This window comes from Eurosta solidaginis, chromosome 2, assembly GCF_040869045.1.
Source record: "Eurosta solidaginis isolate ZX-2024a chromosome 2, ASM4086904v1, whole genome shotgun sequence".
NCBI classification, from domain to species: domain Eukaryota; kingdom Metazoa; phylum Arthropoda; class Insecta; order Diptera; family Tephritidae; genus Eurosta; species Eurosta solidaginis.
The window spans coordinates 279,235,932-279,249,658 of record NC_090320.1 but is presented as its reverse complement, the minus strand read 5'-3'; the positions used below and the strand labels follow the sequence as shown (position 1 = coordinate 279,249,658).

General features: G+C 32.7%; 1 long non-coding RNA gene across 1 annotated transcript in view; it reads left to right on the top strand.

Annotated features, from left to right (window-relative positions):
• Positions 1 to 671: 671 nt before the first annotated feature.
• LOC137242815 (uncharacterized) overlaps positions 672 to 13,727 on the top strand; it is a 28,438-nt gene continuing 15,382 nt past the window's right edge. Inside the window, exon 1 of the long non-coding RNA XR_010950368.1 lies at positions 672 to 896. This is a non-coding gene — a long non-coding RNA (uncharacterized lncRNA). The remainder of the gene's footprint in view (positions 897 to 13,727) is intronic.

Genomic DNA, 13,727 nt, shown 5'->3' with positions numbered 1-13,727 from the left:
ATAAAATTTTATTAATTCAATTCGAGACTGAAATAAAATACATCCGATACAATACTCTTTTACTAATATTTGATTGGAAATGCTTTAAATTTTTAATCCATTACGCTTGGCGGTTTTTATGTCGTTCATTATAGAGAACGACCTTTCTGCGCCTGCACTACTGTGAGGTAATATTGCTAAGGAGCATATTTATTCACTCAAATTTTCAAACAAATTTTCTTCTAGAACACCCTTTTCAGTTCCCAATTTTATCCATCCTTTAAGAATATCGTCGGAAAATATCTTTTCTATTTTTTCCTTATCATATAAGATTAATGATCGCCATTCGTTTGTTAAGAATTTCCATGGAAGTCTTGTGAAATGGAAAAGCTTTAAAAGCGAACAATCGTTGTCATTTGAATAGACTGAATATTTTTTGCATCAAAATATTCCAAAAGGTGTAATTTTTCGTCTTCGAAATTGAATCGTTTCTTAATTTCCTTACAAATGCAAATGTTGGTAGATTTTTGGGCTTTGATGGTAGAAGTGGTAGAAAATGAAAATGTGCTAAAAAGTTAGTAGATCTACCAATAATGTGGTAAAGTCCGTGCACTGCATCATACAACAAAACAAAAATGTGTTCTTGGCAATATTTGGTAATTTGGGACTTTAATAATTATTTAATACTTGTATATTCAGTCGGCTTTGAATTTTGAAGCAAAGTGGATCGTTGAAAAATTAAATTTTCATTACGGAGAAGAAAAAATATACATATGTATATTAAAAATTTAATAAATAGAAAATTTTTTGATGTGTTCTTCTTTTGTCCTTTTTTAATAATTATGCTGATTCTTTAGTGTTAATTTATATTGATATCATTTATCTAAAGTGATTTTGGCGATTTGTGTGTTGATCTGGTGAGTTATTTTAGCGTCATATTTTATTGAAGGATTATCCTCTTTTCGTGGATATCCTTGGTATTTTCTATATTGTTTTTTGTTTTAGAAGTTAAAAAAATTTTAAATTTTCTTTTAAAGCCCCTAAAAATGTCAAACGTGTTATGACGTGGCCGTTTCTAAAGTCGGTGGCGTCTTTTGCTGATGCAGTCAGTCAAATAAATTAAAATTAATAATGTCACAAATGTGTAAAATTTTTAGGAATTATCAAAAAATGGTCTAGTCAAATTTGGTAATAATAATCATATTTGCGATTCAATGAGGGATTCAGCTATGTATGTATTATGTATGATAAAGATATTGATATTGATGTAGCTGGTCCTATTAATTCTGTTAATGACACCGCGTTACCATATTCTGTCCTATGAACCAAATATACTTTTTCGGAAAGGGGAGAAAAAATAAAAATACACATTTATCGGCGATTTTCATGTACACGTCAGAATTTTTTTTATGTATAAAGTATAAAGCTCGTAGTGTCCGTCTGTCCGCCTGTGTGAAAGACTTTAGATCGATTTTTAACCCTTTTTACGTGATCCAATCGAGCTGAATTTTTGCAGGCAGACTCGTGGAAATGTCTGTAGTTCCGGTCAGCTGACAGTTGCGCTACTAAGAGACGTATACTTTGACAACTGTTTTAAGTTCTGTTGTGCAAAAAACGAATTTCTATATATTTCATCTGAGAAAAAATGCAGTGCTACGTGTGTGGCTTATTCGCACCAAGTAAAAATTTTAAAAATATTACGAAAACAGTGGTTAAAATCGTTTCAGAAAATATTTGAGACTGCTTATGTTCCTTACTTGTGGTATACTCCGGAAGTCGTGTGCGACTATTGCTATAGAAATTTATGCAAGTTGACTGATGAAAGTTTTGTATGAGTTAAAAGGGGATTGCCCGTATTGTTTTAATGTATGAAAACATTTATTTCAAGAAATTTTTATTTTTATAATTTTGTTTAATAATTTGGGAAAAATTTAAACAATGTGACATCAGAACGGACAAGGCGACAGCTGTTTCGATTATACCTTGTAAATCTCTTCAAAGCCTTTTCTTCCGCGAGTGGAATTTGAGCCCGCACTCCTACGATGGTTGAAGTGTTACAAAAGCATTCAGCCACGTCATGCCTTAGTTGTTGTAAATTTTTTCCCAATTGCCTCCTTTGCATATTTTATTCTTTTACACACTACATAGTTCGTATGTATTTATGTGTTAAAGTTATGCTTGTTGGTAAGGCGGTTTCAAAGAAAACTAGTATTGTTGCTGTTTTTGATCTATATTATAGAACTACAAAGAATTAAACAATGTTGTCTATTTGTATGAGTTAAACGGGGATTGCCCGTATTGCTTTAAATGTATGAAAACATTTATTCGAAGCAATTTTTCTTTTTATAAGTTATTTAATAATTTGGGAAAATTTTAAACAATGTGACATCAGAACGGACAAGGCGACAGCTGTTTCGATTATACCTTATAAATCTCTTCAAAGGGGTACCAATACTTTTGCCGCAAAAAAATTCGCTACGCTAATGTAGAATCGGTTATTCCAGCGGTTCTGTACTCACCAGAAGAACGTATAGCGGCTTCAATGCAAAAATAAAAGGCCTAAGTTTCTTTAAAGCATTGAAATTTTTAATGTAACAATTTTTAATTTTAATATAATAAAATTAATAAAAAAATTCGGTTTTTAATGAGCTGAAACCGTTACAAAAAAAATACGATAACCATTTAAAAATTTAAAAAAAAATCAGAAAAATATGAGAATTGATAAAAATTATTTTTTTTTTTTTAATTTGACGTGATACAGACATTTCCACGAGTCTGCCTGCAAAAATTCAGCTCGATTGGATCATGGAAAAAGGGTTAAAAATCGATCCAAAATCTTTCACACAGGTGGACAGACGGACACTACGAACTTTACACTTTATACATAAAAAAATGCTGACGTGTACATGATACACGTGTATTTTTATTTTTCTCCCCTTTCCAAAAAAGTATGCTTGGTTCATAGGACAGAACTAAAGTTCGTTTTTGTAACGCAGTGTGATAATTCTGCAATTAACAATACTGTAGTTGCTATTTCTCTTACTGGTGTTAATGAAGCAATTTTTGTTGATAATAATATTTCTAATTTGCCTGGTGAAGAAGTAATTGGTAATGATAATGTTCCTTTATTAGTTTTATATCTCCCATCTTTTAAAGGAGATATTTTGGGATTCTTCAGAGTGTTCGGCTATGACGACTGAAAAGTTTAATAATGGGCTATCATTACATTGTCAAATTAAAGTCTGAGGTTTTCAGACATAGGAACTATTACTGCAGTAGGGAAATCTTTATATAAGGTTTTCTTCAAAAATACTTATGCTGCTAATACTTTTGTAAAGGATAAAAGACTATTGAAGAAAGTTTTAAAGCCCTTTATTCCCAAATCAGCATTACAGCTTTACGGTGTTATTAGAGGTGTTCGAAGTTGTTATAATGAATTGATAAAGGATGCTATTTCTGCAGTTATGAATATTATCCTACTACCTCTGTTTAGATTGGTTTTTCGGGAGATGAGCTACCCAAATTCATAATTTTTGAATATACAAAATTGGAAGTTGATTTTTATATTCCTCCTTTGAGAAAATGCTTAAATTGTGGTAGTTGTGTGCTTAATTGTGGTGGGGCATACTCAACTAAGATGCAAAGCAAAAAAAGATGTATTATTTGTGGCAATAATGAATGTAATAGTTCTGCATGTCAAGCCAATGTTTGCATATTATGTGGAAAGTCAGGACATAATGCAAAAATAAAGATAAATGTGAAATTTGGTCGAAAGAAGTCATGATCACGGTTGCCACACCATGTTTTCATTTAGGACCAAAATTCATCGAAAAAAAGGACAAAATCACAGAAAAAACGACCAAATTTTTGTTTTATTTGATTGTGATACCAAAGAGGATAAATATAATAAGAGACGTCACTCGTTACTTTGTATAATGTTTTCGTTATGATAGTCGTAGGTTTTTTTTTGGGCGAGATGTGCATAAATGTCTTTTATACAATTTCGTGGGGTATTTGTGTTTATTTTTCCGACTGTATTTAATTAATTAATTAATTCTCTTTCCAAAAATCACATTTGCATAAGGTGCCTATACGGCGTCGATAAATGCTAGGCAATTGAAAATGTCCCTCCTGGAAAACATTAGGCATCAATTTTTTTTAATTTCCAGCGAGTTGCTCGCCACTCGTAGCAGACTGGTGGCTCTTATTACATTTATCCTCTTTGGTGATACAAGCAAATTACAAAAGTGTCGTAGCCGTTGTTAAATATAAAATTTCAGGATGTTTCCATGGTTTCTTATACAAAATTTTAATAAACTTAGCGAATAGGAGACTTAATTCAAACTGCACAAAGAAAAACACTACTGTTAGGTATTATATTTTCAAATTTCTAGGATAAGTCTATGCCTTCACTAACTATACGTTTTGAACGTAGTTTTGATGACAAAGGTCTTAGTTCCAGCATTATGTTGTTAATTGGAAAGAAACAAAATGTATAGCGTAGTTAGGTTTTAGTAAGAAAAGGCTCAAAAAATTGCATTTTGGTGTAGCCGAACTATGAGCAAACTCAGTAAATCATAAATGATGCTTACTTTTTCCCCTGAACGTTGAAATTTCATACCAAATCCTAGATTTAGTATGTGTCATTTTTGAGAAACTCACATTTACTGAATCTAGCCCCAGGCTTCAGTTTAAAAATCAAACGTCTTAAAAGTTTCAACTGTGCAATAACGGAACCTGATTACATTTAAGTAGGTACTAGAAATTATTTAACAGCGTTGTTATTGAGGGTGGGGTTCTGTACCTAGGAGAATAAAACACAAAACACTTCTTTCGAAATAAAATCTTGTTTACATTTGCTTCAAAATCTGAATATAAAAGTAAATTTGTTCAATCTCGATTAGTTAATCATTTATAAAGTTACCGCTTTCAGGAATATTCCTGCCTTACTTACAGAGCCAAGCTACCTAGTTTTCAAGTATTCGGCGTGCCTTAACACCACAATACTCCTGGAACACCACAATAATCCAGCAAATTTTTAAATAGGATTTATTTGTAAAAAGTGTTAACAACCATAAATCGAACTAGTTTCATTATTTTACTTAGTTTTCAATTCAAATTTTAACTCGACGGCCATCGTAATATCTCCATGAGTGGAATGCCCTACCAAATTTCTTGGATGCACACGTGCATTTGAGAAAAATTTTCTTAGCCCAACTAGTGAAAAAAGTAAATTGATACATAAGTAAATTGAAGATTATATGTGATTTAATGAAAGTGTGCCAATTTTTGTGGGCAGAGTTGTGAATTTTAACCTCAGTAAAAAAGGAAGAAAAGTACCAAAATCGTGCTTACTGCCTAAAAAGGACCAAAATTAAAAAAAGGGACCAGCGGACCAAATGGCGTTGGAAGGGACCATTTCTGGTCCAAATCGGCCAAACGTGGAAACCGTGGTCATGATTAATCAAGTCAGAACCCTGAAGCTTTGTAGAAAGGAGGTTTTAGATATTTATCATCCAAGGTCTAATAGGTTTAATATTTTAGCGGTTGATGATGAAGTTTTTCCGGCTCTAACTACGGAAAATGTTATGAATGAATTAATTGATAAGAATGTGTTAATAAATAAGTCATTGACAAAAAAATCATATTCTCAGATTGCTAGTAAGGGTGATGAAAGTGTTAATTTAATAAATTCAAAAATAAATATGTCAAGAAATAATAGATCAAATTCATCAAAGAATATCAGGGGCGGAAACTGTTATCCCTTGTATAATATAATTCCTTGCATAACTAATAATTTTGGACTTTTAATATATTTGGATCAAGATAAAAAATTTTTTCGGATTTTTATTACCTGAGTCCGATAGAACTAAGTAAAAGTTAAATCCCGACTTTTATTTTTTAAGGCCAAAATAAAAGTCCGGATTGATAACAAAGAAACGGCTTTTCGAATTAAAAACAAGTAAAGGTGTCTAAGTTCGGGTGTAACCGAACATTATATACTCAGCGTGAGCTTCAATTGCACATTTCATTTCAGATAAACTACTTTTCTGCATAACACGTGGCACCGCCCGTTTAACAAAAATGTCTCCCCATTTCCTCTTACAATAAAATTTGATAAGTGAAATAGCATTGATTCAAAACTATTTTTTGCTAACTTTCTGGTTAATTATTGAGCTCAAGGCCGCAAGGATAAATAAAACACCATGTATTTTGTGGTATTATAATTTATATAATTGGTCGATATTTCGGTTTCAATCTGTAACCATCATCAGGACTAAAAAACACAAAATATAATAACAAATATTAGGCAAACATAAAAATAACAGGTGGATATTTTGCATATGAGCATATTTCATAAACAAATACAACTTACACAAATCAATGTACTTGATGGACTGATCATATGTTCGAACAGATGAATGAACAAAGACAAAACAGGAGAAAAGGTAAACAAAATTAAAGTACAGTAAGTATAAACAAATTTTCTTAAAGCATGTACAGTCAAGTATAAACAAAATCAACAATATATGTAACAACAAACAATAAAAAACAAATTTCCAAATCATCTTCTTGCTATTTTGTTGTTGTCGCCAAATATGTGGGTAGCGGGATATTCGCCATTGTTTAATGAACACTGCTCAACTCACATTGTATGTTGTTGTTGTTGTTTCAGCACTAAATTTCGATAGACGTGCGCACAGCCTTCTGTGTCAGATTTATAATTCATTCCCTTCTCATTAGGGGTGTTCATAATATGTAGCATTTCTAAAATAAAACGAAAAAGGAACAATGTCTCGGACAATAAGACGGCCTTGTCATCCCATTGCAATGATACTGGACATTTCCCTGATTTTGAAAATTTCGTCATTCTGGACAAGAAAAATTTTATAAGAAGCTTTTTATTTTAGAAATGCTACATATTATGAACACCCCTAATGAGAAGGGAATGAATTATAAATCTGACACAGAAGGCTGTGCGCACGTCTATCGAAATTTAGTGCTGAAACAACAACAACAACATACAATGTGAGTTGAGCAGTGTTCATTAAACAATGGCGAATATCCCGCTACCCACATATTTGGCGACAACAACAAAATAGCAAGAAGATGATTTGGAAATTTGTTTTTTATTGTTTGTTGTTACATATATTGTTGATTTTGTTTATACTTGACTGTACATGCTTTAAGAAAATTTGTTTATACTTACTGTACTTTAATTTTGTTTACCTTTTCTCCTGTTTTGTCTTTGTTCATTCATCTGTTCGAACATATGATCAGTCCATCAAGTACATTGATTTGTGTAAGTTGTATTTGTTTATGAAATATGCCCATATGCAAAATATCCACCTGCTATTTTTATGTTTGCCTAATGTTTGTTATTATATTTTGTGTTTTTTAGTCCTGATGATGGTTACAGATTGAAACCGAAATATCGACCAATTATATAAATTATAATACCACAAAATACATGGTGTTTTATTTATCCTTACGGCCTTGAGCTCAATAATTAACCAGAAAGTTAAGATAAACTTATAAGGCTATTAACAAAACCCAAAAATATTTTTTGCTAAGTTATAGGTTATTATTCTAGTATACGACCCTTTTAAATCTTTTAAACTTGTTTTATATCTAAGTTGCCGTGGTCTTTATAAAAAAAATTTTTAGAACTTTATAATAGTATAAATGTATCATGGGAAGAATGATCAGTGTTTTGAAAAGATCTATAGAATGCGTTAGACGATCAACGTTGCACATTCTTCTGATAAGACATTTTTGTAGAATTAAAGGCGAATGAATTTTACAAGCATAGGCACCACCCCCAACAACTAACACCGTATTGTAATTTTGAGTGGAATAGTCCATAATAAACCATAGCCAAAACCCTATTTGAGCACAATCTTTTTAAATCATAATAAATAATAGTTTAAAAAAACTAAAAAAACACGCTTTTATAGCAAACCGAACTAAAAAATAGAAAATAATTTTCAATTAAAAAGAGTTTATATAACAGTAGTAGAAGGTCAAACAATCGTTTATAGTTAATCACCTCAAAATAAAATTATAATAAAATTTAAGTTATTAACAGAATAATTTAATTCACAGTAAAAAGCGTGGGGTGCTTGATATTGAATGTTACAATCATTCTATTGGCAACTATCTGAGAGGAAAGATATGAAATGTAGTCAAATGCACCCCACGCTTTTTACTGTGAATTAAATTATTCTGTTAATAACTTAAATTTTATTATAATTTTATTTTGAGGTGATTAACTATAAACGATTGTTTTACCTTCTACTACTGTTATATAAACTCTTTTTAATTGAAAATTTTTTCTATTTTTTAGTTCGGTTTGCTATAAAAGCGTGTTTTTTTAGTTTTTTTAAACTATTATTTATTTTTATATACGGGAGCGTTTGTACAATTAAATAGATTTATTAATTTGAGAACGGCTATGTAGTATTTGTACTATAACTGTTTTCTTAATGAATAAATAGAGAAAAGTACAAAAGCACACTTAATTAGTTCCATCTGTTTTGAAACTGCATATATGTCATATTGTATTCTCCTATCACAAAACCCTAGTTAGGGGCAGTGCATTAAATTTTGAGCAACAACACTGGTCGAAGCTAAGCTTAAGTCGACATCTATTGGAATATAGGAATTGAGTTTACATTGCTACAAATAAAAAAGCGTGCGTGTACTTATGTACGCACGTGAGAGGTTATACTTCTTTGTCATCATTAAAAAATAGCTTTTAATTGCGTGCAAATTATTAGTTACAATAAAATAATAAGAGGGCTCGCAAAATATTGTCAACAAGAACAATAAAGTGCAATTTAAATTTGAAAAATTAAATAAATAATTATTTGTTTTCTTACATTAACTGTAGCATAAAAACGCTAAGTAATCAAATGTTATTATTATACTCAGCTGAGCAGTGCTCACAGAGTATAATAATTTTGACGCATAACAGTACCCCGTAACGGCATAAACTAATCGAGATAGATATAGACGTCTTTATATCAAAACGGTCTGGGCGAAAAAAGAAATTAACTTAGCCATGTCGGTCCGTCCGTCTGGCCGTAAACACGATAACTTGAGTAAATTTTCAGGTATCTTAATGAGATTTGGTATGTAAGTTACTGGGTATTCATCTCAGATTGTTATTTAAAATGAACGAAATCGGACTATACCCACGCCCCCTTTTTCGATATCGAAAATTTCGAAAAATCGAAAAAGTGCGATAATTCATTACCAAAGACGGATAAAACAATGAAACTTGGTAGGTGGGTTGACCTTATGACGCAGAATTGAAAATTAGTAAAATTTTGGACAATGGGCGTGGCACCTCCCACTTTTAAAAGAAGGTAATTTAAAAGTTTTGCAAGCTGTAATTTGGCAGTTGTTGAAGATATCATGATGAAATTTGGCAGAACGTTACCCCTATTACTATATGTGTTCTAAATAAAAATTAGCAAAATCGGATGACGAACACGCCCAGTTTAAAAAAAAAATTTTTAACTCAAATTTTAGCAAAAAATTGAATATCTTTACAGCATATAAGTAAATTATGTCAACATTCAACTCCAGTAATGATATGGTGCAAACAAAAACCAAAAATAAAAGAAAATTTCAATATGGGCGTGGCTACGCCCTTTTCCATTTAATTTGTCTAGGATACTTTTAATGCCATAAGTCGAACAAGGATTTACCAATCCTTGTGAATTGTTTCTTTTGTAGGTATTACTGGGCTTAGTGTTGTTGTTTCATTTTTATTTAGGCCACACAAAGATATATATCAAAATTTCAAAAACCGATTTTGATTTTACATATGCAATATTTATTGTTGTCGATATTTCGACCTCAGTTTGAAATCATCTTCAGGATTGGAAATTAAGATAAATATTACACTAAAAACATTAAATGCACATAAAAATTAACAACTTACACATATGATTAGTGCTTATCGACTAATTTTAAACATGAAGTAAGACAATATAAGAAGCACCTAAGACAAGATGTAAACAATTAAAGAAACGTAATGGTAAACAAAATTTAACAATAACAACCATATATGAACTAATAAACTGTAAGCGACGCTCAAAACATATTTATCACCAACAGGTTAGTTGTTGTTGTATGGCGAGAAAACATAAAGATGGTAGGACAGAATACGAAGAAATGAGACTACGCATTTTTGATGAGTTGTCTGCTTGTGCACAGTGGTTTCTAAAAATGTGAGGCGAAGCATAACCTGATCAAGGTTCAGTTGGTCTTACTTATAACTATAAATAGAAATTTGGGGCGTCCAACGCTTTTATTTAATTGTCTGATCAACGCCCTAGATTGATGAGGAGTGTGATAACCAGTACCTAGGACCTACCTAATTATTTTCAAGCTTTTAGTATTATTATTACTTCATGTAAATATTGTTTTCAATAAACCCGTTTAATTAAATTTTTTTTTTATTATTTTATATTGAATGCTTACTGATCGATCGTGATCCGGAAAATACCAAGACATTTTAAAATCCATCAATATGCATACTAGAAAGTACCCGGCTTAAGCGGGAGTCATTGGTGCCGTATGTCGTATCGCTGTAGTCGTATCCCTAACGTAATCAGCTGTTTAACGTCACGATCGTAAACCAAAAACCAATTGATTGGCTACGATACGGTTACGACCTTAGCGGCACCAATAATCGATTGCATTGATTCCCATAAGGTTGGTCGAATCAGCTGTTATAAGGTTACCGATAAAGCACCAATGTCTGCAGCTTTACTTCGTTGCGCCGCAAAGTAAATCTATTAAGTTTTTGCTATTTGGGTATAGTTTAAAAGAAGAGATACACATACATATGCCATGTATTTTTCTGCTACGAAGGTAATAGTGTACTACGCTCTGTTGTATGAAATGCAAACAACTTTAAATTCGTTAAAGTTATAAACGATTTATTAATGAACAACTTTGAAATAAAACAAAACGCAAAAAGATAACGGTACTTAAGTAAATCGTCTGCTGAGTCTAATATCACTCTATTTCTATTAGCCAAATAAAAATATGCGCGTGAGGTAAACCTCGCCTTTGCCTTTCAACAGTAACTTTTTCAAAAATATCATGTTTTGTAATTAAGCTCAGGAGTTGGTGTAGTTTGATATGGAATACTCTAGACACAATGTCATGGCGCTCACTTGGTCGTTGATTAGGAAACAATTCGTTTTTGATTTCACTCCACTCTGGATAGCATGTGAATGTTATAAATAAGTCAGGCCTTCTATAATGACGGACATATAAGAGGGTGTCTTGTGTACGTTCATGCAAATATCGAGGCGATCCAGTAAATGAAGCCGGCAACCGACCAATATTTTCAGGATTGCAATCCTCGTTAACAGCAACCCTTATATGTATATAATTATCTGCACGCAACGTCTATTGGTGTGCTCTTATAAAATTCAACCTTTCGGTCATCATTTTAGCAGCCATGTCCACACAGTATTGGTTAAAGAGATATCCACAACTATGAAGCGCATTAAAGCTTTCCTCTAATCATAATTTTATATGCATAAAATTGCATATATGAAACTGTTTTTTGTGGGTTAGGTGCCCCACTGCTTGGAGAAGTTTGCGGTATATTTATGCTGTAACCGCCCTCACCATTTAAAAATAGATAGGGTATTGCAAGGGGTCATATGAACGATGAATTTCAGACACATGATGGAGAGTGTTATCGCGGGACTATAGGACAATGTCGCGGGGACCAGCATTTTCGTCAACTATCAATACTGCGACCTCGTCTGTAGTCGGGGCATTATAGCGACCACATTCATTAACAGGGCGTTTGTCGGCATGTAATACAACCCTATAGTTATTCAAACTAGACGGCATACGCTCCATATAAGTCATAGGTCTTGAATTAATTTCAAAATATCTCTTTGAAGAGTTGGTGCAGCATTTGGGCGCAACGAAAGGTGCTGCTCTTTGGAATAAAAATATATTTATAACAAGTAAGGAAGGCTAAGTTCGGGTGTAACCGAACATTACATACTCAGCTGAGAGCTATGGAGACAAAATAAGGGAAAATCACTATGTAGGAAAATGAACCTAGGGTAACCCTGGAATGTGTTTGTATGACATGTGTATCAAATGAAAGGTATTAAAGAGTATTCTATGAGGGAGTGGGCCATAGTTCTATAGGTGGACGCCATTTAGGGATATCGCCATAAATGTGGACCAGGGCGGAATCTACAATTTGTTTGTACGATATGGGTATCAAATAAAGGGTGTTAATGAGTATTTTAAAATGGCGTGGACTTAGTTCAATAGGTGGACGCTTTTCGAGATATCGCCATAAAGGTGGACCAGGGGTGACTCTAGAATTTGTTTGTATGATATGGGTATCAAATGAAAGGTGTTAATGAGTATTTTAAAAGGGCGTGGGCCTTAGTTCTATAGGTGGATACCTTTTTGAGATATCACCATAAATGTGGACCAGGGGTGACTTTAGAATTTGTTTGTACGATAGGGGTATCAAATGAAAGGTGTTAGTGAGAATTTTAAAAGGGAGTGGGTCTTAGTTCTATAGGTGGACGCCATTTCGAGATATCGCCATAAAGGTGGACCAGGGGCGACTCTAGAATTTGTTTGTACGATATGGGTATCAAATGAAAGGTGTTAATGAGTATTTTAAAAGGGAGTGGTGGTAGTTGTATATGTGAAGGCGTTTTCGATATATTGTCCAAAATGTGGACCATGGTGACCCAGAACACCATCTGTCGGGTACCGCTAATTTAATTATATATGTAATACCACGAACAGTATTCCTGCCAAGATTCCAAGGGCTTTTGATTTCGCCCTGCAGAACTTTTTCATTTTCTCCTACTTAATATGGTAGGTGTCACACCCATTTTGAAAAGTTTTTTTCTAAAGTTATATTTTGCGTCAATAAACCAATCCAATTACCATGTTTCATCCTTTTTTCGAGACTTCACAAATTTAATATAAATTACAATGATCTCACTTGGAATCCCAACATTAAATATCCGAACATTATAATCTTCATATTTCCACAATGATAACATTAAAACCCGGAAAAAATACAAGTGCACTTATTGAGTTTTTATATGGAACTGTTTATTCACTTCACTTAATTTTGTTGCACTTTAAGTACTTTATTTTTTTTTTCTTAAAATTTTATTTAATTTAATAAACTCTGCTTTCTTTCCCTTTACATAATTTTAAACTTTGCGTACGTATCAAGCACCGATGACAATGCATTAATATGATGGTGTGGTGACATAAGGTCAACCGCCATAAGGTCAATTGGCCTTATTACCACTTAGAATGGCCATAAGTTTGATTGAAACTTTGCACACGTATCATGGCTCGATGACAATGCATTATTGTGATGGTGTGGTGACATAAGGTCAATTGGCCTTATTACCACTTTGAATGGCCAAAAGTTTGATTGAAACTTTGCACACGTATCACGGCTCGATGACAATGCATTATTGTGATGGTGTGGTGATATATGGTCAACGGCCATAAGGACAATTGGCCTTATTACCACTTTGAATGGCCATAAGTTTGACTGAAACTGTGCACACGTATCAAGGATCGATGACAATGCATTAATGTGATGGTGTGGTGACATAAGGTCAAGGACCATAAGGTCAATTGGCCTTATTACCACTTTGAATGGCCATAAGTTTGATTGAAACTATGCACACGTATCAAGGCTCGATGAC